Source organism: Phalaenopsis equestris, unplaced genomic scaffold (genome assembly GCF_001263595.1).
Source record: "Phalaenopsis equestris unplaced genomic scaffold, ASM126359v1 Scaffold234078, whole genome shotgun sequence".
Lineage (NCBI taxonomy): Eukaryota > Viridiplantae > Streptophyta > Magnoliopsida > Asparagales > Orchidaceae > Phalaenopsis > Phalaenopsis equestris.
In genome coordinates, this window is record NW_018252004.1 from 207513 (window position 1) to 213381 (window position 5869).

The following is a 5869-nucleotide window of genomic DNA, read 5'->3' on the forward strand; positions in this document are numbered from 1 at the left end:
GCTCGTTAACTTATCGAACGAAATTAACGAGTCGAACACGAGTTGTTCACGAACAACAAGCCGCTTTAACAGCCCTACTTGCCAGTACAAGTATTTAGTTTGTACGCTCCAGAGGTGACCCTTTGGTCAATGATGAATAGGTCGGTCCAAGTTTGGTCAAATTTGTCAACTGGCTATCAACGAACTGTTGGATCTGTCTTCTTACATACGAGATCCTTGGGTGTAAATGTCTTCTCTCGGACATGTATGTTGTAGCAGTGGGTAGTGTGTCTCTTGATTTCCTTCTGTCAAAGAGCAAAATAAGTCTATCTTTCTTCTGCGAGGTTGAGTGCGAGAATTGCTCCTTTACTGTTAACTTCATGTGAGCCGGCTAGATTTACTTGTCAAAAGCTAAACCTGTTACTACTCGCTAATTGTGGTGATTCTATTCGATTGTCATCATTGCCTCCATTCCGTGGGACAACATGAATGGATTCTGATCGATTCTGGTTGATAACATCGTTCAGGTCGCTCAAATGACTGACGAAAAGATCTCCATCCATTTTCCAGTTGCTCCTTCAACCTTCTTCCTTAACAGGTTCAGAATGATCTTGCTTCCGACCTCTGCTTTCCTATTGGTCCAAAAATTGTGAACTCATGTGAATTTTAAGTTGATCCCCTAGATCCGACAGAAGTATCTAACTTCCTGGTCTACAATTTGAGTCTCGTTGTCGGTAATGAGGACAGGCAACAAACCATACAGACAAATTAGATCCGTTTAGATGAAGTTTTGGATGACCTTTGTTGTTATCCAAGCAAGAACCTTTGCTTCAATCCACTTCAAGAAGTAATCCACAACGATCATAAGAAATTTGCATTGATCCTTTGATGGTGGGAATGACCCAAAGATGTTGAGCCCCCAGATAGCAAAAAATCAAAGGCTGACAATCAGCTGCAATCTATGGGCTAGCTGGTGTTGTAGTGGCGTGTCATTCCGGTATTGCTCGCACCTCTTGGAGAATTCTTTCGCATCTTTCAGGAGAGTCAACTAGAAGTAGCATTATCATTGAATCCAGTGTGTCGGGGTCTTTTCTGTAAACTGACTCTCATACTCCCCAGAGTGTACCTCTTAGATGATGTTTTTTTGTTTTGCTTTCTTTGATATACCTCAAGCACAGCGAAGTGGTTGACTTTCTAAAAAGCTTCCCTTCAATCAGAAGATATTGGGTGCCCTTGCACTTCAACCTTCTTGGGTCTGTGATTTCCTCAACGATCTCACCAATATCCAATAAGTGGATGTAAGGATCCATCCAGTCCCTTGTCTCTTCAGCTTCTACCTCCATCAGCTTAGGTTCCCTAATTGTCGGTCGAATAGCCTTTGAGACATTCCTTTCCCCAATCGGATCCACTTTGATAAGTGGTCTACCACATGGTTGTCCTCCCTGTCAATATATTCAATTTTGAGGTTGGCGAACTTCCAGATCTCCGTTTTTGCTTTATTGACATATTTGATCATCATTTTGTCTCTTGCATTGAATTCCTTATTTAACTAGTTTTCCAACAATTAGGATTCTGAATTTGCGTGAAGGTGTCGGGTACCTATCTCATAAGCTAGCACATGCCGACGATCAAGGCTTCTTTCTCCACATGGTTATTGGTGGCTTCAAAATCAATAGCAACCAAATGGTAGAGATGCTCTCCACTTAAACAACTCAGAGCAAGTATGATTCCTGCTCCTGTCTGGTTGGAGGCTCCATCAATGTATAAGAACTAGTTCTGATTTTCAGCCTTAGCTCCTTCATTCGGCGTGCATGACTCAAAGAAGTATGCCAGAAAGTCTGCTACTACATGTGGTTTAATTGTCGTCTGGGGGATATAGGATATGTCAAACTCGCTTAACTCCACTGCCCCGTTGAGGAGCCAATTGGAATGCTCAGCCGAATGAGGACAAAATTCAACGGATACTCGGTGATGCCCAATTAGATGAGTTTAGATGTACAGTCGAAGCCTATGAGCGAAAAAAAATCAAAGAAAATGTTAATTTCTCCACAATCATATACCTCTGAGGTCTCAACTAGTGTAGTAGAATGGGAACTATTTTTCCTACTCCTTTCAAACTAGCATCGAGCTGATGGCCCCGGGTCTCACTCCCAAATACAAAGAGAGTTCTTCATTTAGCTTCTTACTTTGGAGTAGTGACAGTGACACCAATGAATCTTTCAACTTCATAAACGGTTACTCACATTCGACTAACCACTCGAAGTTCTTCGTCTTATTGAGCATTTTGAAGAATGTTACACCTTTTCGCTTGCCTTCGAGATGAACCGGCTTAGACCCGAAATTCGGTCAGTTAACTTTTGGACGTCTTTTGTGTTTTGGGGAGATGACATGTTCAATAATGCATGTACCTTTTCTGGGTTAATTTTTATTCCCTCCAAGGTTAAGAGGTAGCCGAGAAATTTGCTGTGGATACTTCAAATGTACATTTTAGTGGATTTAATCTCACATTAAATTTTTATTGGGCTTCAAATGTTTCTCTTAAATATTTTATGTGTTCGATTTTAACTGACTCTTAACCAACATATCATTCACATACACTTCAATATTTTTTCTTTTTTATTTAAAGAAAATTATCCATAAGACGCTGGTAGGTAGCACTGATATTTTTTAGCCCAAAGATTATTACATTATAACAATACACATCCTCACAAATGATAAAGGATGTTTTTTTCACAGCAATTAGAAGTATCTTTATTTGGTGGTAGTCGGAGAAAACATCTATGAAGCTCACATGGTGTGTTTGACTGTTGAGTCCACTAATGTGTCAATCCTCACAGTGGTTAGCCGTTCTTAGGGTAGATAGTGTTCAAGTTCATGAAGTTCACATATATCCTCCACCTCTCATTCACTTTCTACACTATAATTACATTAAAGGCCACGTCGGGTACTACACCTTCCATATGTAGCCTGCCTCCTTCAGCTTCTAGAACTCCTCCCAAATTGGTCCAGCTAGAGTCATCGCCAAGGACTTGATCTTCTTTCTGCTTCATCGATCAGGCGAATGGGTTCACGTTCAGTCGATGACAGGCGACATCGAGCGGGATCCCCAACATCTTTCGAACAAGAAAAAGCATTATGATGTTCCCTGGGGGTTCGGAAAACCATGTCTTTCATAGCCTGCATCAAGACTTTCGCTTTTTAGAAAAAAAATTACGAATATCCCCGTTGGCTACAGGTACTTCGAGGGCAGTCGACTATCTTCATGTCAAGGACGGATGGAAGGATGTTGGTCGTTTTGTAGCCTCCACACCTTATTTTGTGGGGCTCTCATCTATGGGCGAAGGTTGGATTATTCAGTTTTGTGATTTGTTGACATATACTCTACTATAACGTGACTATCAATCGGTTCCAACAGTTCAAGGCGGGGTTGTTGACATATACTCGACTATAACGTGACTATCAATCGGTTCCAACAGTTCATCCAAGTTCTTCGGTTGCTGCAGGCCTATGACATATCATAATCGTTCTCCTCTCAGCCTTTGAGACAAGAGAACATGTGTTATCGTAGGTTTCAGATCCCGCACTTCCAACTTCTTCTGGAATAGAGTTATATATGAGCAAAGGCTCTCATGTTGCCATTGCCTAACCTGCCACAGGGCTTGCGAACTCTTCTGTAGCTTTTGGGCATTGGCGAACTTCACCAGAAACAACTTTGAAATCAACAAAAAAGTGATTGCTCCGATTGGCAATCCATTGAACCACTTGAGGGTCAACTCCCTCGGCAGCTGAAAAAGAGGTGACACTTCAGAGTGCCAGTGATCATCAATAGGTAGATGATCAACTTGAAGGAGGCAATGTGGTCGATCAGAACAGACCGATCTTTTAGGAGTCGAGCGACGGTGCCTATTCCTTGAGAAGGGTAGGGAAGGGGGAGGTGTTATCAACTAAAATTTGTCGAGAGGATGCATTCTTTGGTTGGTGGGGGGCCTCTGTGCTCCTAACCCGATGTTTGTCTGTCAATGCTGACCTAGCATTGTCCTGATAATAGGGCTCTTCTGCACTTTCTTCAGGCAACTGTGCCCTCCGACCTTTGGTCGTCGGTTCTTCCTGGGGGTTTTGTTCCCTCTCCTTGCTACTACTTCTTTGATGGTCTCTAACATTTGGTTCAACATCTAGTTTCTTAACTTCTGAATTATCCTTTATACAAACTCCTATGTGCATTCCATGTTCACTGCATCTTCTTGGCGGGTTTCTTCTCCATGTGGTGCTCCTCTTCTTGTTGCTGACATGATTCACACTTACCGCACCTTTTAGAATGTTGAATCTGAATCTGTCATGTGAATCAAAACAAGGAATAGAGCGTAACAAGAGGGAGGGAGGGAGAGAAAGAGAGAGAGGAGAGAGAGAGAGATAGTACATTAAAGAACTGGTTCTCTTAAGAATGACTGGTTAAACCCTTAATGCAGAAATAACCCCCTATTTATAGGCAAGAGGGTATCAAGTGCACAATTACATGCTTACCACTACTTTTATGAGGGCGTTATAGGGTGTTTTAGATATTAAATGAGTCTATGGCTAGACTACCCTATTATTCGACTGACTGAGGTTGGTAGTCATTGGATCGGCAAGGCTCATTCGGCCAACTTTGCTAAGTAAGCGCAAACAACTGACTTTGGCTATCTTTTGGTCGCATGGATCTTCAGACAATCGATCAGGTGGTTTGGTTCAATGGTCGATTATCGACCCCTGGGTAGGAAGCTCCATTCATCAGGATAAGTCTAGGCTATTAGACAGATGATGTATCACAATAACCTAATAGGAAGTTTTTCTCTTAATAGAAGATCTAGTTGGGGTGTTTGTTGAGTGTGTCATGATGAAAGCTTTAGGACCCTTAAAGAGCCTTGAGGCCTCTTATGAGGCATCTAGTAGTGTTAGCATGAAAGTCGGTTTGATGGCTTCTCTTGGTTTGGTGTTCTTGAACTTTAACTTGAGTTGCCTTTGTTTGTCCAGCTTTGGATCTTGCACTTAAAAAATTGTTAGTTGATCAATCAAGCTTTTCAATCTTCTACGGACACAACCTTTAATCTTACTTTTATGAACCATACTTGACTGTACTTTTATCCCGCAGTCAATTGAATTTCCTCAAGATTCATGCTTACTATTTCTGGCATACAATATTAAATTATCATCTGATTTTATGCAATTGGGCACCAAAATTAATCTTTCAACTCCTCGAACCTTTTCAAAACTCTCATAAACAATGATTCAATTTCGCATTTAAAATAAATAAAAATAAGATCGTTGTCCTTCAAAAAAAATTTTTTTTTTTTTTTTTTGCATGCAATTAAATGAGTATTGATACGGAAGTCTACAAACTTTTAGATTTGCTAAATTGTCATCTTACGGCTCATTTGATTGCTTAAAAGTGATATTCATATTTTGAAATGTAAAAAGGTTTGTTCAATCCATCGCTTTTTTAAATTCTCTCGAATGGATGACTGCCTAAATTGCAAGCATTACAAATAAGTTTCTTAGGGATAAAAAAACAAACAAAAAGAGGCAGATTACTGTAATAAAATTTTGGGCATTTACATACATACCACCCAATTCCTATATACTATCTTTTCTATGTATATATTTTTATGCATAGAAAAGATAGTATATATATATATATATTGAAGGATTTACCGAAAGCCATGATACGAGCCCCGGCCATCCCTTGTGCGCATATAATTCGGTACCACACCCTACACTCGAGAGGAATCGAACCCCAGAACAGAGGGGACTTACAACTGACAAGAAGATGCCCGACCAACTGATCTGAGTACACGGCGCATATATATATATTGAAGTTTAAGTGTTAGATATATAAAATTTAGGCATGAATATA